Raw genomic sequence first — 21,407 nt, forward strand, 5'->3', positions numbered from 1 at the left:
CAAGACCAATTCCTGAGGAACTCCTGCTGGTCTCACAGTCAGGAAGTTTGTCCTGAGATATAATCTCAATCTGCGATGCTGGAGTTTGTAGCTCCCTGCTCCAGAGAGCTGATGCCCTACGTTAAGACAGTGTAACATACACCAGGAGAGAGCCCCAAACGGGGCCTTGGCTTTGCCCGTGTCCCTCCTCGGGAGGGAAGCTTTCCAAGATTAAAATGAAAGAAGTCCTAGAGAACAGGCTCGCACTCGGAGCATATTCCTTCTCTGGACATGGCTGGTCTCCAGCCACAGTTCAGTTCGGTCGCTGACCTGCAGACATGTGATTTCTAGATTTCCGGGCACAGAGCAAGCTGCAAGCGGTTGAAGAAGCGGTGCAGAAGCTCCAAGTCTCTCTGCGGCCTGACAACGCCTCGGATACGTCAGCAAAGGAATCGGACAGTAAGTCGCAGGACGAGGGTCTCAGGCATCAGGGTCGGCTCCCTTCCCTTGGCCTGGAAGCTGAGCACTCTCCTGCCGAGAGGTATGGTGGGTGCCTGGCATCCTCCTACTCCCCTCCATATACTTCCCTGCCAGGTGGTCCCGTCCCCCTGTCTAATGAGCTGCTGCTCTGCACATTCCTCTGCCAACAGAGGCTCTGTTCCCAGGGGTGGGGGGCTGCTCCAGGTTCCCTCCTAGCGCCCTCCCTGGCCGTGGCAGGCTGGCTGCATCCGTCCCATGCTCCTAAACAGTTTGCCTAGTGGTCAACGTCTTCCGTCCTGTCCCTGTTGCTTCCTTCGCTCCATAGTTTTCACCAGGGCCCCCGTACTGTCAGGACTGCATTCGCGGGAAAGACAGATGCAGCTCATGAGACACACAGGGCCCAGTTCAGTCCCTGGGGTAAGCAGGACGCCCGTGGAGCTGCACTCGTGGGTCTCAACGTGTCCCCTACCCCAGTCCCCGAGCCCTTCCCATGCAGCTACCATAATTCGGGTAACTGCCACAGTCTCATTGCTGGAAGCAGGCGCCCTCTTGTGGCCAGGTGTCACAACTGTCTGTCTATCGGACACAGGGCTGGACATACAAACCGGGCTGTGGATCAGGTTATTCAGCGTCCAATCAGAAGATGGGCCTGAACTAAAACCCCGGCACAGAGCACACCCCAAAGCTGGGCTGTTGAAAATCCCGGCCTGGAGCCCAGTGCCATGGCTCAGGTCCGTGGATGTTCCTGCAGCCCCAGCTCTGCCACATGCGACCCACTCACAGCTCACAAGGCAGGAGCGAATGGGGAGGAGGAGGCTGGGTAGATTGGGGGTACAGGGCTAGAGTTCAGGAGAGCTGGGTTCAATTCCCCGCTCTGCTGCAAACTTCCTGTGTGATCCTGGGCCCGCCTCCCTGCACCTCAGTTTCCCAGCAGGAAAATCATCCTTTATTTTATTTCTCCCACCTAGAGTCTACTTTGACTGTGAGCTGTTGAGAGCAGGGACTGTCCCCTCCTGTCTGTACAGCGCCTGGCACACAGGGGCCTGCAGGTGCTGCTCTACTGCATGTGCTGGTAATCAGGAGTTCTGCATCTCCACTGACGTGGCTGTGACTTTCTGCTAGGTCTGCAGCTCCTGGATGAAGCACTGGCAGGAGTCCAGATGCTGAGAGACCAGCTGGGCCACGTCAGTGCAGCGTATGGAGAAATCCAGACCCGTCTGGACAACGTCAGCGCAGCGCAAGCAGCAGGGCAAGGTCGCTGCAGTAAGCACTAGCTGCAGAGCCGGCTGGTGCCGTCTCTCCTGGTGCTGAGGATGAACGGAGCATTTCAGCTCCAAGGCTGTGAGCGCAGCGCCTTCCACCAGCACCGAGTTCTCGTTCATTAAACATCACCTGTGCCCACACCGTGGTGATCAGGGTGCAGTTCACTTATGCCCTGGGCCTCGTTAGCCTAACGGGAGCACCCAGCTACCAGCCCTTCTTAGATGCTCCGAACCTGTCCGGTCACAGGCGAAAAGTGATGCTGGCATTTCAGTGTATGGGGCGTTACTTTCACCAAGCCAGCGCCCCCTGCAGGGTGTGGGGGGAGGTGCCCAAGTGCGAAAGACCCCAGACCTTCACCACTTACAATCACTGAAAATTGTTGATTCAGAACCAGGGGGTGTTCCACCTTGGGCAGCTACATTCCCCCTCCTGAATTCCCCCTGCCAGCTCAGCTGAACAATGAATCTCCCCTTTCCCATTACAGCCCTGCTGCTCTGCACTGGGACCAGTGCCCATAGTCCACCCCAGATGCAGCTGCACCCCGTGGTGTCTGCTTTCTGCAGTACTCTTTGGGATCCTTCCTAGGGCCATGAAAGTTATCCACTGTGGTGCTGGAGAATCAGGATTCAGAAGTTCCCTGAGCTTGGGGCAGTTGAAGGGGAATGCAGCACTAGAATCCCTGAGCTCCCTGCGTGTGTCCCTGTGACTTTAGCCCAGGTTTCTCACCTCAGTCTCTGCTCCTAGGTTATGTGCTGACAAAGCTCTCCAGAGGCTGGAGGTTTTATGGTGGGAACTTCTATTACTTTTCACAAGAAAAAAAGCCGTGGGACGAGGCCGAGCGGTTCTGTGTGTCTCAGGACTCGCACCTGACCTCTGTCTCCTCCCAGGCGGAACAGGTGAGTGAGGGAACCTCCTAGGGGCTTGGATAATGGGTCAGTGCCTTGTTTCATACCAGAAGGAGGTGGAAGGTGGCAGCTGAGGTAGCAAATCTGCAACATGCCTTGTGGCAAACCATCGGAGAGGATGCCAAGCCTTGGAACCTGACTCAGGGGATTCACCCATCAGTTTAAAAGCAGAGATGGGCAGAGGAACAGTGCCAGGATCTGGACTTCCCATAGTCTGGGGTGCCGGGAGAGGGGGATTTGGGGTCAGGCTCATTTCTGATTTTCCCTACTTCCAATGTAGCATTTTCTGCAACCCCAATGACTTTTCCAGTGAGGACTCGCTTTGATCCCTCTCCCCAGTCCTGAGCTCCTGCTGGACAATCTAGAAGCCTGTATCTGGAAGGCTTGTGAGCAAGGGGCCATGCGCCTCTCAGAAAATCCTCTCTCCCCACGTGCCCACGGTAGCCCTCACCCCAGGCCTCTGGGGCACTTTCTGAGGAGGAAAATCCCACCCTCCTGCAGGGCCAGACTTTGCACCCAGTTCTCTGCTCCTAGCTTTGCTGCCTCCAAGGGCAGGGGGCCGATGTGAACTCTGAGGTGCCCGTCAGTAACTGCCGCACCCAGCTCTGAGGCGGCCGTGGTGGGGAGCGTTCTGAGACAGGTCGCTGTTGTTAGTCCCATTCGGATACAGATGCAGACACAGACACAGAGCTGCTCCAGGACTCCCTCGGGGTCTCCCAGCTAGTCACTGTCAGCGTTTGGGGCTGGACACCATGTCTCCCGCTGCCCAGTGCCCTGTTCACACCACCGGACGCCCTTTCCTCTCGCCCAAAATCTGCTCAGCCCAGGCAGCTGTGGCTGCATCCTGCAGCCTCTCTTGACTGACCTGGACACGCTGCAAACTGTGTCGTGCAGGAGTTTCTCTCCAACGAGAGCAAGGGAGAAAGTCACTGGATTGGACTCACTGACCGGGGGACAGAAGGCAGCTGGCGCTGGGTGGATGGCACAGAATTCAGAGCAGATGCAAGCAGGGGGTGAGTAAAGCTGGAGATACGTGATTATTTATTACACGTTTGGTCACCAGCTCTTTCAGGCAGCGTCTGTACGGCCCCTTGCGTCTATGCAGCACCCGGCACAGTGGGCCCGATCCTGAGGGAGGCCCCTGGGCGCTGTCACCCAACAGCAATTAATCCTCTCAGGAATTTCTACTAATGCCCCTTTGCTTAGAGCAGGAGCCTAAAGACGGAGTGTGTGTTCTGTGCCCACTGAGCAAGGGCCAGAGCCTCACCTGGGGTAACTCGGCATTGACTTGAATGAACCACATCCATTTACACCAGCTGAGGATCTGGCCCCAAGTCAACTCAGTACAGCCAGGTCAGTCCGGTGGCAGGGTTCAGCGCTCTCCTTGGGATTGCTCTGTGCTTTCCCCTCTCTCCGGCTGGGGACGGGGAGGCTGTAGGGCCCGGGGGCCTGGCCGGAGCCAGCTGCAGTCGGTGCAATGACCTCAGTGGGCTGTGGACGAGTCCCATAACCCAGGGCCATGGAGAAGTTAATGAATGACCCCTGCTGCCCTCTCTCTCCATTCCTGCGTTCCCACCTCGGGGTGATCCTGGGACGTGCTGGGCCACGTGCTTTGGTTCTGGGCACTGAGATCTGAGCTGCTGCTGCTCAGCATTTGGAGTCACAAACTGACTTTGGCTCTTTGCTGGCCCATCAGGCGCAGGGCAGTTGCTACCCCTTGTCCTCAGAATCCCTTCGTTACCATGGCCACGAGTGCTGTGGAGAACTCTGAGGGGTCACCGCGTCATTTCCGGGTGTCGTGGTCCCCTGCCAACAACAGAGTCCACAGAGCAGAACTGAGCTCAGGAATTGGCTGTGGTTCTCCACTGAGACATTAACACTCTGATCTGTAGGTTCTGGGAGGAGAATCAGCCAGACAACTGGCATCAGGGGACAGGAGGCAGAGAAGACTGTGTGGAGATCCGCCCAAGGTGGAATGATGCCAACTGCACTCTGCTTTCTAGGTGGATTTGTAAGCAGGCCCATGGACAGGCTGGGCTGTGACATGCAGGTCCCAGCACCTCAGAAAGCACCTTTATTTTCAAGCTATGGAGCATGTTTTCTAGCCACCTGCTGATGAGGAGCCCTGTGCACTGGCGGGGGCCGCTTGGCATGTGCATTGCAGGGATGCTTTGTCTTGGTGTGATATTTCTGACTGTATCAGAGACAGCTGCCCTTATGCCTCTCAGTATGCATGGCTCTGTAATTTGTCTGTTTCCAGGTCTGTCACAAAATAAAGTCCTTGGATCATAGAGTTATTGTTTCAGAATCAGCCAATAAATAATTATTTGCTTGACTTGAATTTCTAATTTTTGCACCTTTTGATCAGATGTCATGATGATGTCAGAACCATCTATATACACATTTAAAATGCCCAATTGTGTATGGTAAGGAAGGTATGTCGCCAAACATGTTTGGGCCATCGAGGAGATAAATTCATTCTCAACTGGGAGATTGGTTTCAAGAGCTGTTCGAATTCTCCAATCCCTACGCTGCTGTGCCATGAATTCTTGGTTTCTTTGCACCCATTATGAAGGAAAAATGGGCCCCTTCCAAAGGAATATCTGTAAATAAGCCAGGCAAAGAGACAATCTGATTTAAGTCATTTGACTATGAGCAATTTAGTCAAATTCACTAAAAGAACATAAGGGGTTTCTATTGGCACTTAACTGCCCACATTCTCCACCAAAAATGTTATGCTTAAAAAAGCACAGGAGATCTTTTACAGGGGAGAAGGCAGCATGCTGCATTTATTAAGAATACAGCAGTTAGCATATGCTTTTCAGTCACCCCCCACCCCCATGCACACAGTGCTGCCAGTTGATGTTTATAGTTACCAGTCCAGAGTCTGGATTTAAGTTGTTGACCTAGATGTGAAATGCTCGAGTCAGTTACCACTTGCTCAAAGTAGCCTGGCCCTGGGTTAGTCGCCCTGCTCTTGGTAATGTGTTTTACGTAGATCCCAAGGCTAGAATCACTGTGATCATCTAGTCTGTCCTCCTGTATAACACCGGCCAGAGACGGTCACCCAGTTACCCATGCATCGAGCCCATAGCTTGTGGTTGAGATACAGCATGAATTCTAAAAAGCCATCCAATCTTGATTTAAAGACATCAAGAGATGGAGAATCCACCACATTCCTCAGTAAGTTGTCCCAATGGTTAATTGCTTCTCAATATTAAGCATTAACTAAGCTCTGAGATGACAGACCTGGAGTCAGAGTTCTTTAAAGTACTCACACATTTTTGCTATTGTGTCCATATGAAAGGAAAACAGAACAGCAAGTGTCAAGGTTCCTCCCCCACTCTGAACTCTAGGGTACAGATGTGGGGACCTGCATGAAAAACCTCCTAAGCTTATCTTTACCAGCTTAGGTCAAAACTTCCCCAAGGTACAAAATATTCCACCCGTTATCCTTGGACTGGCCGCTACCACCACCAAACTAATACTGGTTACTGGGGAAGAGCTGTTTGGACGCGTCCTTCCCCCCAAAATACTTCCCAAAACCTTGCACCCCACTTCCTGGGGAAGGTTTGGTAAAAAGCCTCACCAATTTGCCTAGGTGACTATAGACCCAGACCCTTGGATCTTAAGAACAATGAACAATCCTCCCAACACTTGCACCCCCCCTTTCCTGGGAAATGTTGGATAAAAAGCCTCACCAATTTGCATAGGTGACCACAGACCCAAACCCTTGGATCTGAGAACAATGAAAAAGCATTCAGTTTTTTTACAAGAAGACTTAATAAAAAATAGAAGTAAATAGAAATAAAGAAATCCCCCCTGTACAATCAGGATGTTAGATATCTTACAGGGTAATTAGCTTCAAAAACAGAGAACTCCTCTAGGCAAAACCTTAAGTTACAAAAAAGATACACAGACAGAAATAGTTATTCTATTCAGCACAATTCTTTTCTCAGCCATTTAAAGAAATCATAATCTAACACATACCTAGCTAGATTACTTACTAAAAGTTCTAAGACTCCATTCCTGGTCTATCCCCGGTAAAGACCAGCATATAGACAGACACAGACCCTTTGTTTCTCTCCCTCCTCCCAGCTTTTGAAAGTATCTTGTCTCCTCATTGGTCATTTTGGTCAGGTGCCAGCGAGGTTACCTTTAGCTTCTTAACCCTTTACAGGTGAGAGGAGCTTTCCCCTGGCCAGGAGGGATTTGAAAGGGGTTTACCCTTCCCTTTATATTTATGACAGCAAGTGATGTAGACAGCACAGGTACCAAAAACTGCCCAATAAAGAAATGAAGAATTGCCCATTTCAGACACCTTTGAAAGGAAAAAAAACTAATTTTAAACTGGGTTGACCCCCATACCAGATATACAGAGTCTGCCTTCTAGAATATAGATATGCAGGCCTGCCTGTAAAGGCCTATACTTTAAGACAGAGTTGGGCAAACTTTTTGGCCTGAGGGCCACATCTGGGAATAGAAATTGTGTGGTGGGCCATAAATGCTCGCAAAATTGGGGTTGGGGTGTGGGAGAGGGTAAGGGCTCTGGTTGGGGGTGTGGGCTCTGGGGTAGGGCTTGGGATGAGGAGTTTGGAGGTTTAGGGTTTGGAGGGTGCTCTGGGCTGGGACTGAGGGGTTTGGAGGGTGGGAGGGGGATCAGGGCTGAGGCAGGGGTGTGAGAAGGGGTTCAAGTTCTGGGGATGAGAGGTTTGGGGTGCAGGAGGGTGCTCCTAGTTGGGATTGAGGGGTTTGGAGAGCGGGAGCGGGATCAAGGCTGAGGCAGGGGGTTGGGGCGTGGGGAGAGGCTCAGGTGTGCAGGCTTCGAGAGGCGCTTACCTCAAGGGTCTCCCGGAAGCAGTGGCATGTCTCTTCTCCAGCTCATATGCGGAGGTGTGGCCAGGCGGCTCTGCACGCTGCCTCATCCGCAGGCACCACCCCTGCAGCTCCCATTGCAGCGCACGAGGGGGCCATTGGAGCACATAGGAGCCAGAGCGGGGCCATGCCATGACTTCTGGGAGCCACACGGTGTGGCCCCTGACCCAGTGCCACAGATGTAGCTTGGGAGTGTGGCAAGCCCCAAACCTTGCTCCCCAGCAGGAGCTCACAGGCTGTCTTAAAAGAACTCATGGGCCGTAGTTTGCCCACCTCTGCTTTAAGAACTTAGGTGTATTTTTATCACTTAGCTAGTTATAGAGGTCTAAAACAAATAATCAAAATCACAGTCTGCCCATGTATGGGCCTTCTCTCCCTCGGATAGTCTGAGGCCTTATTCTTAGGCTAAGATCTCTGGCTAAGCAGCAGAGGCAGCCATAAGCTGGGAAGCGACCGGTCACCTCCTCACATTCCAAACTAGTCACATTGAAACAAGGTGGTATTGGGCTCTTAGGAATACAATCCTATCCTGATAGTGCCCATCACCACCAGATAAAGATGGTTAAAGAAAACTTAGTTTGATAGCATCCTGTCTGGTGAGAAATCCCTTCTCAATGGTTGTGGTTGTGAAACCCGCATTTCTGTATGTTTTATCTTTATGGCCCCCACTTTTCTATTGTTAATCTGTCTGGTTGTCTAATTGTTTCTGTCTACTGTATAATTAATTTTGCTAGGTGTAAGTTAATTAGGGTAGTGCGATATAATTGGTTAGAGAATTACGTTACAATATGTTAGGATTGGTTAGATAGATTTCAGTAAAATGACTGGTTAGGGTATAGCTGGGAATATTACTATATAAACTGGGGTCAAACAGGAAATTGGAATCATGCTTGCTGGAAATTAACCCCAATAAACATCACATTGTCTGCCCTTCGGACTTCTGGTCTTTTGCTGCTTGTGACACAAGAACCAGGGAAGTGGGAGGGTGGAGGGAAAGCCCTCTAACACTGCCCATAAACTAGGTGAATAGATCGAAGGCCATTAAAAGCAACCCCATAGTTCTTTGATGTTGCAATATCATGACACACTTCTAGAGGTTGCAACCCTAACTGCAGGCGGTAGTTAGATGGGGGAGAACTAAACTGGGTTTATACTCTTTTAGGCTCGGATTTGCGTCTCAGGTAAAGAACTGTCCCAGTTCCAAAGCTGTTATGACTGTGTCTTGAAAGCAGAGGGAGTCTCCTGCGTGCCTTGGAATGTTTCTTGAGGATGTGCTCAGAGCTGCAGCTTTTCTTCAGGACATGGGAGGGGCTAGTTTCCAAAAAGGGCCAGGAATTAAATTGCAAATGGGTTGTATTTTGAGTGACTTTCTGTGCTAGAAACTAGATTGTACTGCACCCAGGTAGAAACCTCCATATTTCTCTGCATAGTGAATATGCAGTTTTTGGTTGTTCCCTTCTATGTTCTACATCGTCATTGATAATATGCTGATGAAAGGACTAACCTGCCTACTTTCCCCCCCCACCATTTAGTTTGTTCCCTTCCATTTGGAAACACTTTTTCATCGCCCCATGAACTGAATGGAGCCTGAAATGAACATGAATCTTGTTTGTGGGTCATGTATTGGCGACAATGTTTTATTTCAGAAGGTGGATAAAGCTACTAGGGGAGAGGCTGTTCTAGATTTGATTGTGACAAATTGGGAGGAACTGGTTGAGAAACTGAAAGCCAGCTTGGCTGAAAATGATCATGAAATGACAGAGTTCACGATTCTAAGGGATGGTAGGAGGGAGAACAACAAAATAAAGACACTGGATTTCAAGAAGGCAGACTTTAGCAAACTCAGGGAGTTGGTAGGTAAGATCCCATGGGAAGCAAGTCTAAGGGGAAAAACAGCTGAAGACAGTTGGCAGTTTTTCAAAGAGATATTATTAAGGGCACAAGTGAAAACTAGAAAAGATAGAAAGTATGGCAAGAGACTAATCTGGCTTAAAAAGGTTTCAGAGGGGTAGCTATGTTAGTCTGAATCAGAAAAAAGAACGAGGAGTACTTGAGGCACCCTAGAGACTAACAAATTTATTTGAGCATAAGCTTTCGTGGGCTAAAACCCACTTCATCGGATGCATGCAGTGGAAAATACAGTAGGAAGATATATACACAGAGAACATGAAACAATGGGTGTTGCCATACCCACTATAACGAGAGTGATCAGCTAAGGTGAGCTATTCTCAGCAGGAGAAGAAAAACTTTTGTCGTGATAATTAGGATGGCCCATTTCCAACAGTTGACAAGAAAGTGTGAGTAACAGTGGGGGAGGAGGGGAAATAAGCATGGGGAAATAGTTTTATTTTGTGTTATGTATACAGCAAACAGGGAAAGATTAAGAATGAGCTCTCAAACTGGATACTCTCATGAAAAACCCAACCTTCCACAAAAACTTCCTCGTGGCTGGACTTTACAAAAACTAGACAAGCCATTTACAACACACACTTTGCTTCTCTACACAGGAAAAAGGACACTACACTATCTAAACTCCTACATGCCACAAGGGGCCACAACAGTGGTTCTCTTAACCCACCCAATGATATTGTTAATCTATCCAGCTGTACTCTTAGCCCAGCAGAAGAATCTGTCCTATCTTGGGGCCTCTCCTTCTGCCCCTCCACCCCCACGAACATGATACAGTTCTGTGGTGACCTAGAATCCTATTTTCGACATCTCCGACTCAAGGAATATTTCCAACACACCTCTGAACAACGTACTAACCCACAGAGACCTTCTTAGCAACACTACAAAAAGAAGGATTCTAGGTGGACTCCTCCTGAAGGTTGAAACAACAGACTGGACTTCTACATAGAGTGCTTCTGCCGACGTGCACGGGCTGAAATTGTGGAAAAGCAGCATCACTTGCCCCATAACCTCAGCCGTGCAGAACACGCCATCCACAGCCTCAGAAACAGCTTTCACATCATAATCAAAAAGGCTGACAAAGGAGGTGCTGTCGTCATCATGAATAGGTCGGAATATGAATGAGAGGCTGCTGGGCAGCTCTCCAACACCACTTTCTACAAGCCATTACCCTCTGATCCCACTGAGGGTTTGTCACGGAGTCCCTGGGCGATGCTCTGGAACTGCTCCCCATGAAGCCAGGCAGGACTCTGGGGAAGTCTCCTCTCTGTGAGCAGCCTGTCTTCAGGACACAAAGCTCACCCGGCTTCCACCTTCCTGAGTCTGACCTCGGAGCATTCAGCATCCTCTGCCCCTCCGTGCGCTTCCCACAGTGAGTCCGCTCAGGCGGGGTCCTGGGGAAGCCAGAGGGTCCTGCACCCCAACTCCGCAGTCAGACATGACTCTCAGCCAGCCAGTAAAACAGAGGTTTATTAGACGATAGGGACATGGTCTAACACAGAGCTTGTAGGTGCAGAGAACAGAACCCCTCAGCCGGGTCCATTTTGGGGGGCAGTGAGCCAGACATCCACGTCTGCATTTCACTCCATGTCTCCAGCCAGCCCCAAACTGAAACTCCCTCCAGCCCTTCCTCTTCTGGACTTTCCCCTTTCCCGGGCCAGGAGGTCACCGGATTCCTTTGTTCTCCAGCCCTTTAGCTCTCACCTTGCAGGGGGGAAGTGCCCAGGCCATCAGTTGCCAGGAAACAGGGTGTTGGCCATTCTCTGTGTCCAGACCCCTGCACACACCTGCCCTCTAGGGCTCTGCAATGACCATACACCCTTATCCCACCACCTAGAGACTTAAGAACGGCATAGGGGAAACTGAGGCACCCCCCCACACTATTCAGAGGAACCATTAAGAACAGTCCCACTTCGTCACAGGGTTACCAAAAGAAAGTACAGCATTTTCTCAAGAAAATCCCTGAAAAGAACAAGTCTGCACAGACACACCCCTGGAACCCCGACCAGGGGTATTCTATCTTCTACCCAAAAGCTATAAACCTGGAAATCCTGGGCGCCCCATCATCTCAGGCATTGGCACCCTCACAGCAGGATTGTCTGGCTATGTAGACTCCCTCCTCAGGCCCTACGCTACCAGCACTCCCAGCTATCTTTGAGACACCACTGACTTCCTGAGGAAACTACAATCCATCGGTGATCTTCCAGCAAACACCATCCTGGCCACTATGGATGTAGAAGCCCTCTACACCAACATTCCACACAAAGATGGACTACAAGCCGTCAGGAACACTATCCCCGATAATGTCACAGCTAACCTGGTGGCTGAACTTTGTGACTTTGTCCTCACCCATAACTATTTTACATTTGGGGACAAAGTATACCTTCAGATCAGCGGCACTGCTATGGGTACCCGCATGGCCCCACAGTATGCCAACATTTTTATGGCTGACTTAGAACAACGCTTCCTCAGCTCTCGTTCCCTAACGCCCCTACTTTATTTGCGCTATATTGATGACATCTTCATCATCTGGACCCATGGAAAAGAAGCCCTTGAGGAATTCCACCATGATTTCAACAATTTCCATCCCACCCTCAACCTCAGCCTGGTCCAGTCCACACAAGAGATCCACTTCCTGGACACTACGGTGCTAATAAACGGTGGTCACATAAACACCACCCTATACCGGAAACCAACTGACCGCTATACTTACCTACATGCCTCCAACTTTCATCCAGACCACACCAACGATCCATTGTCTACAGCCAAGCTCTATGATACAACCGTACTTGCTCCAACTCCTCAGACAGAGACAAATACCTACAGGATCTCTATCAAGTGTTCTTACAACTACAGTACCCACCTGCGGAAGTGAAGAAACAGATTGATAGAGCCAGAAGAGTACCCAGATGTCACCTACTACAGGACAGGCCCAACAAAGAAAGTAACAGAATGCCACTAGCCGTTACCTCCAGCCCCCAACTAAAACCTCTCCAACGCATCATCAAGGATCTACAACCTATCCTAAAGGACGACCCATCACTCTCACAGATCTTGGGAGACAGGCCAGTCCTTGCCTACAGACAGCCCCCCAACCTGAAGCAAATACTCACCAGCAACCACACACCACACAACAAAAACACTAACCCAGGAACCTATCCTTGCCACAAAGCCCGTTGTTAACTCTGTCCACATATCTATTCAAGGGACACCATCATAGGACGTAATCACATCAGCCACACTATCAGAGGCTCGTTCACCTGCACATCCACCAATGTGATATATGCCATCATGTGCCAGCAATGCCCCTCTGCCATGTACATTGACCAAACCAGACAGTCTCTACGCAAAAGAATAAATGGACACAAATCAGACGTCAAGAATTATAACATTCAAAAACCAGCCGGAGAACACTTCAATCTCTATGGTCACTCGATTACAGACCTAGAAGTGGCAATTCTTCAACAAAAAAAACTTCAAAAACAGACTCCAACGAGAAACTGCAGAACTGGAATTAATTTGCAAACTGGACACCATGATATTAGGCTTGAATAAAGACTGGGAATGGATGGGTCATTACACAAACTAAAAACTATTTCCCCAGGCTAATTTTCCCCCTACTGTTACTCATACCTTCTTGTCAACTGTTTGAAATGGGCCATCCTGATTATCACAACAAAAGTTTTTTTCTCCTGCTGATAATAGCCCACCTTAATTGATTAGTCTTGTTAGAGTTGGTATGGCAACACCCATTTTTTTTCATGTTCTCTGTGTATATATCTTCCTACTGTATTTTCCACTGCATGCATCCGATGAAGTGGGTTTTAGCCCACGAAAGCTTATGCTCAAATAAATTTGTTAGTCTCTAACGTGCCACAAGTACTCCTTGTTCTTTCTTCTGACTTAAACAGGTGATCTTCAATGATCTAAAAATCAAAAAAGAGTCCTATAAAAAGAGAAAACTTGGTCAAATTTCAAAGGATGAATATAACAAATAATACAAGTATGTAGGGGCAAAATTAGAAAGGCCAATGCACAAAATGAGATCAAACTAGCTAGAGACATGAAGGGTAACAAGAAAACATTCTGCAAATACATTGGAAGCAAGAGGAAGACCAAGGACAGGGTAGGCCCATTACTCAATGGGCTGGTGGGCGGGTGGGCGGGTGGGGGAATAATAACAGATAATGTGGAAATGGCAGAGGTGCTTAATGACTTCTTTGTTTCAGTTTTCATCAAGAAGGTTGGTGGTGATGGGATGTCTAATACAGTGAATGTCCATGGAAATGAGGTAGGCTCAGAGGCTAAAATGGGGAAAGAACATGTTAAAAATGCCTTAGAGAAATTAGAGGTCTTTAAGTCACCAGGGCCCGATGAAATACACCCTAGAATGTACTGTTCAAGGAGCTGACTGAGGACATATCTGAGCCATTAGCGATTATCTTTGAGAAGTCATGGAAGATTTTTGAGAAGACTGGAAAAGGGCAAATCTAGTGCCCATCTATAAAAAGGGAAATAAGGACAACCCGGGGAATTACAGACCAGTCAGCTTAACTTCTGTACCCGGAAAGATAAGGGAGCAAACAATTAAGCAATCAATTTGCAAATATCTACAATTTAATAAGGCGATAAGTAACAGTCAGCATAGATTTGTCAAGAACAAATTGTGTCAAACCAACCTGCTAGCTTTCTTTGACAGGGTAACAAGCCTCGTGGCTAGGGGGGAAGAGGTAGACGTGGTATATCTTGACTTTAGTAAAGCTTTTGATACTGTTCCACATGACCTTCTCATAAACAAACTAGGGAAATGCAACCTAGATGGAGCCACTATAAGGTGGGTGCAAAACTGGTTGGAAAACTGTTCCCAGAGAGTCATTATCAGTGGTTCACAATCATTCTGGAAGGGCATAATGAGTGGGTCCTGCAGGGATCAGTTCTGGGTCTGATTCTGTTCAATATCTTCATCAATGATTTAGATGATGGCATAGAGAGAGTACACTTATAAAGTTTGCAGACAATACCAAGCTGGGAGGAGTTGCAAGTGCTTTGGAGGATAGGATTAAAATTCAAAATGATCTGGACAAACTGGAGAAATGCTCTGAAGTAAATAGGATAAAATTCAATCGGGACAAATGCAAAGTTCTCCACTTAGGAAGGAACAATGAGTTGCAGACATACAAAATGGGAAATGACGGCCTAGGAAGCAGTCCTGCTGAAAGGGATCCGGGGGTCATAGTGGACCACAAGCTAAATATGAGTCAACAGTGTAACGCTGTTGCAAAAAAAGCGAACATCGTTCTGGGCTGTATTAGCAGGAGTGTTGTAACCAAGACATGAGAAGTAATTCTTCTGCTCTGCGCTGATTAGGCCTCAACTGGAGTATTGTGTCCCGTTCTGGGCACCACATTTCAGGAAAGATGTGGACAAACTGGAGAAAGTCCAGAGAAGAGCAACAAAAATGATTAAAGGTCTAGAAAACATGACCTATGAGGGAAGATGGAAAAAATTGGGTTTGTTTACTCTGGAAAAGAGAAAACTGAGAGGGGACATGAGAACAGTTTTCTAGTACATAAAAGGTTGTTACAAGGAGCGGGGAGAGAGAAGTTATTCTTCTTAACCTCTGAGGATAGGACAAGAAGCAATGGGCTTAAATTGCTGCAAGGGAGGTTTAGGTTAGCCATAAGGAAAAACTTCCTAACTGTCAGGGTCGTTAAGCACTGGAATAAATTGCCCAGGGAGTTGTGGAATCTCCATAGACTCACAGATATTAGGGGCAGAAGGACCATTATGATTATCTAGTCCGACCTCCTGCACAACGTAGGCCACAGAATCTCACCCACCCACTCCTGCGAAAAACCTCTCACCTATGTCTAAGCTATTGAAGTCCTCAAATCGTGGTTTAAAGACTTTTTAGGAGCAGAGAATCCTCCAGCAAGTGACCTGTGCCCCATGCTACAGAGGAAGGCGAAAAAACTCCAGGGCCTCTTCCAATCTGCCCTGGAGGAAAATTCCTTCCTGACCCCAAATATGGCGATCAGCTAAACCCTGAGCATATGGGCAAGATTCACCAGCCAGACACCCAGGAAAGAATTTTCTGTAGTAACTCAGATCCCACCCCATCTAACATCATTGGAGATTTTTAAGAGCAGGTTGGATAAACACCTGTCAGGGATGGTCTAGGTAATACTTAGTCCTGCCATGAGTGGAGGGGAGTGGACAAGGAGACCTCTCGAGGTCTCTTCCTTCCAGTCCTATGAGTCTATCCCAAGATGGAGTCCAGTACCAGGTGACCTAGTCACATGTCCCTGTAAAGTCACATGCCCATGCCTGCTTCACTTAGTCGTAGCAGAAGCCAATACCCATACTTTAGGTAGAACGTTTACAGGAAAGCCCTTGAGATGCAGACGGGTGTCTTCCACAGTCCGTTGTGAGCTAAGTGTCTCTCTAATGGGCCAGGCAACTTGAATGTCATCAGTGTAGCGCAAGTAGAGTAGGGGCATTAGGGGACGAGAGCTGAGGATGCGTTGTTCTAAGTTAGCCAAAAGAGTTCTAATCCTTCAACAAAAAAAACTTCAAAACCAGACTCCAATGAGAGACTGCTGAATTGGAATTAATTTGCAAACTGGATACAATTACCTTAGGCTTGAATAGAGACTGGGAGTGGATGGGTCATTACACAAAGTAAAACTATTTCCCCATGTTTATTTCCTCCCCCCGCACGTTCCTGTTAACTGCTGGAAATGGCCCACCTTGATTATCACTACAAAAGGTTCCCCCCCCACCCTCGCCCCACACCATTCTCCTGCTGGTAATAGCTCACCTTCCCTGATCACTCTTGTTACAGTGTGTATGGTAATACCCATTGTTTCCTGTTCTCTGTGTATATAAAATCTCCTCCGTGTATTTTCCACTGCATGCCTCGGATGAAGTGAGCTGTAGCTCACGAAAGCTTATGCTCAAAGAAATTGGTTAGTCTCTAAGGTGCCCCAAGTCCTCCTTTTCTTTTTACAGGAAATACAGATACAGAGTCAATATTCCTAACTTATGATCCCAAAAGATACATGCAAACAAATAGGATAATGATATTCAGTAAATCGTAACCTTTCCAGTGATACTCACATGGCCTATCTTGAATAAAATACATTATGGTTATGTCATAATCATATAATAATAATAATAACAACATTACTGTGAAGAATACGGGATGTAGTGTCATTACAGGTCCCAGCCACGCACCTTGGCACAAAGACAAACGCTCCCTGCCTGAAGTGTGTTGGAGGGTGTCAAGGTTCCTTCCCCACTCTGAACTCTAGGGTACAGATGTGGGGACCTGCATGAAAGACCCCCTAAGCTTATTCTTACCAGCTTAGGTTAAACGCTGCCACCACCAAAGTATTCCACAAAGAACAGGGGAAGTGCCCACTTGGAAACGTCACCCCCCCAAAATATCCCACCAAGCCCTACACCCCCTTTCCTGGGGAAGGCTTGATAAAAATCCTCACCAATTTGCACAGGTGAACACAGACCCAAACCCTTGGATCTTAAGGGCAATGAAAAAACAATCAGGTTCTTAAAAGAGAATTTTAATTAAAGAAAAAGTAAAAGAATCACCTCTGTAAAATCAGGATGGTAAATACCTTACAGGGTAATCAGATTCAAAACATAGAGAATCCCTCTAGGCAAAACTTTAAGTTACAAAAAGACACAAAAACAGGAATATCCATTCCATTCAGCACAACTTATTTTATCAGCCATTTAAACAAAACAGAATTTAACACATATCTAACTAGATTGATTATTAGCCCTTTACAGGAGTTCTGACCTGCATTCCTGCTCCGGCCCCAGCAAAAGCAACCCACAGACAGAGAGACACTTTGTTTCTCGCCCCCTCCAGCTTTGAAAGTATCTTGTCTCCTCATTGGTCATTTTGGTCAGGTGCCAGCGAGGTTATCTTAGCTTCTTAACCCTTTACAGGTGAAAGGGTTTTTCCTCTGGCCAGGAGGGATTTAAAGGTGTTTACCCTTCCCTTTATATTTATGACAGGGGGATGAGAGTTAGCCCCTGGAACAAGCACCACACTTAAGAGAAAACCACTTTTTAGCTAACCCAACAAATTTACAGGAGCAGACCCAGCTCAGGATCCCCAACCAGGCTTACACAGACTCCCTGGCACAGCACACAGCTAAACACCCCTCCCTTCAGCCTGGTGGGACACCCCCAGACACATGGCCACACACAGCTCTTCCCTGCTTTGGCTCAGGCCAAGCTCTCTGTGTGCTTCCATCATGGGCTGAGCACAGGAGGCAGGTTGGGTTACGTGACCTACAGCTCTGACGGCATCAGGCGCCTCCCTCCAGTCTGCTCATTTACTCAGTGCATCCCAGGGATCGGAGTCATTCTGTCCGTGAGCGGCACTCCCTCCTAGCCAATCGGCTTTGTGCGGAGGAGCATGGAGGGAGGGGGAAAGGGCTGGCGCTCTTATGCCAGCTCAGCAAGAAAGGGGCCAATCCCTCACTACCAGAGAGCAGGCTGGAGCACTCGGGTATTGATCCTTCTACCTTTCACCTGCAAAGCGAGCACACTTTCATTTGAGCTAATTCCCCCAAGCTGGAGCCTGTCTCCTGTGCTCCTGACACTGCCAGGCAAAGGAGGGCCAGAGCCCAGCATTTCTCTGCCCCGCAAGGGCCGGCTTTTTGGGAGGCCAAGTAGGGAAAGGGAGGGGGCCACTGGAGGTGCCCCCCGGCTGGCAGTGCCTTCGAAAAAGAAGGGGATGCCCCTGCCACTGGAGAATGCAGGCATCATTCCTATTGCTGGTTGTATTGTAAACTAGAACTCTGCCATGTGAGCTAATTCCCCTGCAAGTCCCCAGCTGCCCTGAGCCACACATCTCATTCTGGAGGCCACAATGTCCCTGTGGCTCCTTTCCAAAAGGGCTACTTATAAACTAGCTCCCTGTGGGCTGGCTCGCTCAGCTGGTTAGAGCATGGTGCTAATAACGCCAAGGTGGTGGGTTCGAGCCCCATGCTGGCCATTCCACAGGTGGAGGGGGTTCTCTTGTCTTGTCTTTCTTTAGCTGACTGCTCTGGGCAGGGAGGCCAGAAAAGGAAATGGGTTGAGCGGCTGGTAGGGAGCAGGCAAGAGTCCTGGTGGGAGGAGGGTCCATCTGGCATAGGCACTGCAAGTTGCCAGCCTGCAGGGAGGTGGCTCTGGCCACCTCCTTTCCTCCCCTCTCCCAGCTAGTTCCCTGATCTGGTGGTTGAAAGGGACTAGGACCCGGGGCAAAGCCTGGCCAGCTGCCTGCTCCACTTGCAGGAGAAGGTGCATATCACAGGGCTGTCATCTTGACCCCATTGTCCTGGGTTGACCTGATAGCCCAAATTCTTGCCGCCTGCACTGTCCACCCAAATGCACCCTACAGGGGGGCAGGCCCTCCAGCCCAAGCCACAGAGGAAGACTTATAGTTGCTGTGACAGGTTCAGTCACAGAGACCAACTTGGGACTGCCACCTGATGTGCTGAGATCACCTCTGAGCCCATTTTCCCTGCCAGCTTGGGACTCCAGAACCCTGCCTTGTTGAGCCAGATGCACTAGCCTGGTGCAACCCAGACCCAGGTCTGGTCCACGCCCCCAAAGCTGCAGACTTTAACCAAAACCTGCTCAGCAGGTCACCTGTCTCCAGGACCCGGACACCCAGTTCCCAGTGGGATCCAAACCCCAAATAAATCCATTTTACTCTGTATAAAGCTTATACAGGGTAAACTCAAATTGTCCGCCCTCTATAACACTGATAGAGAGCTATGCACAGCTGTTTGCTCCCCCAGGTATTAATAATTTACTCTGAGTTCGTTAATAAACAAAAGTGATTTTATTAAGTATAAAAAGTAGGACTTATGTGATTTCAAGTAATAACAGACAGAACAAAGTAAATCACCAAGCAAAATAAAGCAAAACAAGTCTAAGCCTAACACATTAAGAAACTGATTACAGATAATATCTCGCCCTCAGAGATGTTCCAATCAGCTTCTTTCACATACTAGATCCCTTCCTAGCATGGGGCCCGATCCTTCCCCATGGTATAGTCTTTATTAGTTCCAGCAGACATCTTAGGTGGAAAACAGGGGCTTTCTCATGTCTGGAAACCCCCCTTTGTTCTGTTCCAACCCCTTTTATAGCTTTGACACAAGGCGGGAATCTTTTGTCTCTCTGGGTTCCCCCCTCTCCTTCTAAATGGAAAAGTACCAGATTTAAAATAGATTGCATTATCAGTTGACCTGATCATATGTACTGTGAGACCCCAGCCTCCATTCTTCCTGGGCTGGCTTACACATACGCAGGAAGGCTTGCAAGTAAACAGAGCCATTTACAACCAATTGTCCTAGTCAATGGGAGCCATCAAGATTCTAAACCACCATTAATAGCCCACACTTTGCATAATTACAATCGGACCTCAGAGTTAGACTTCATATTTCTAGCTTCAGATACAAGAATGATACATTCATACAAATAGGAGGAATATATTCAATAGGTTATAACCTTTGTTATGTTTCAGAGGAGCAGCCGGGTTAGTCTGTGTTCGCAAAAAGAAAAGGAGGACTCGTGGCACCTTAGGGACTCACCCATTTCTTTGAGCATAAAGCTGTGGCTCACGAAAGCTCACGCTCAAATAAATTGGTGAGTCTCTAAGGTGGCACAAGTAGTCTTAACCTTTGTTATGATACCTTACAAGAGACGTTTTGCATAAAGCAAATTCCAGTTACATCATATTCACACCCATAAGCATATTTCCATCAAACATATGGAATGCAACATCACAGTTGCTACCTCCAGCTAGGCCAGAGGCTTAAGAGTCGGCCTGGGCCAGGTCGGGCTCGGGCTTCCCTGGACCACAGCCTCCCAATGCACGGACCACACACTGCCCCACACAGCTCACACAGGAAGGATCAGGAGGAGCACTCTCCCAAGGGGCACCAGCCCGCCACGTCAGCTTCCTTTGCTTTCTCTTCTACCCATTTCCTCCCCAATTCTTCGGGCCTCAGAAGATCGCTCCCTGGGACGCAGGGAAGACACAGGCACGGGAGTCTAGTACTCCCAGGCAAACACGCATACTCACCGTTTTGCAGAGGCTATTGTGGCACTGTAGAAATCCCATTCAGATCCATGGAAGTGGTCAACCTGTACGTCAAAAGGCCCTACATGTGGAAAAAGACGACTTTCTTCTAGTAAAAACACTTTTCCTTTGGCTAACCTTCCAAATCTTCACATGGCTGTAAAGAGGAAAACGTACCAACACACACACGCTGTGACAAAGTTCCTCCTCTGCCTTGGTGGGTCCTGCGCTTACTGGCAGATTTGCTCGCCTCAGAGGTTCACGGCAGCCCTCAGTTTGGCCATTTTCATGGCTTGAATCTGCCATTCACTCAGTTAGCCTCATCACTGGCCAGCATGGGGAAAGGAAGAAGAACAATCCCCACAGTCTCTGCTGATCCACCTAGTGGATCGAGGAACAGGCCAGAGACCTTCCCCTCTGGTGGAACCCACAGTCCAGGTCAACTCCTCCGGTATCAAGTAGGGAGTTGGGGGAATGGAGGTTTGGGGGGAACCTGGGCCCGCCCTCTACTTCGGGTTCCAACCCAGGGCCCTGTGGATTGCAGCTGTCTATAGTGGCTCCTGTAACAGCTGCGTGACAGCTACAACTCCCTGGGCTACTTCCCCATGGCCTCCTCCCAACACCTTCTTTATCCTCACCACAGGACCTTCCTCCTGATGTCTGATAATGCTTATACTTCTCAATCTTCCAGTCGTATGCCTTCTCACTCTCAGCTTCTTGCGCCTCGTGCTCCCAGCTCCTTGCATGCACACCACAAACTGAAGCGAGCTTTTTAAACCCAGGTGCCCTGATTAGCCTGCCTGTCTTAATTGATTCTGGCAGCTTCTTGATTGGCTGCAGGTGTTCTAATCAGCCTGTCTGCCTTAATTGTTTCCAGAAAGTTTCTGATT

General features: G+C 48.7%; 1 long non-coding RNA gene and 1 other non-coding gene across 2 annotated transcripts; both read left to right on the forward strand.

The window, feature by feature from the left end:
• Window positions 1–2,488: 2,488 nt before the first annotated feature.
• Window positions 2,489–4,934, forward strand: LOC140910053 (uncharacterized). Its single transcript, XR_012158408.1, has 3 exons — window positions 2,489–2,618; window positions 3,522–3,640; window positions 4,520–4,934. It is a non-coding gene; the product is annotated as an uncharacterized lncRNA (long non-coding RNA).
• Window positions 4,935–18,367: 13,433 nt separating this feature from the next.
• Window positions 18,368–18,441, forward strand: TRNAI-AAU (transfer RNA isoleucine (anticodon AAU)). The gene has a single exon. It is a non-coding gene; the product is annotated as a tRNA-Ile (tRNA).
• Window positions 18,442–21,407: the final 2,966 nt, after the last annotated feature.

This window comes from Lepidochelys kempii, chromosome 4 (assembly GCF_965140265.1).
Source record: "Lepidochelys kempii isolate rLepKem1 chromosome 4, rLepKem1.hap2, whole genome shotgun sequence".
Lineage (NCBI taxonomy): Eukaryota > Metazoa > Chordata > Testudines > Cheloniidae > Lepidochelys > Lepidochelys kempii.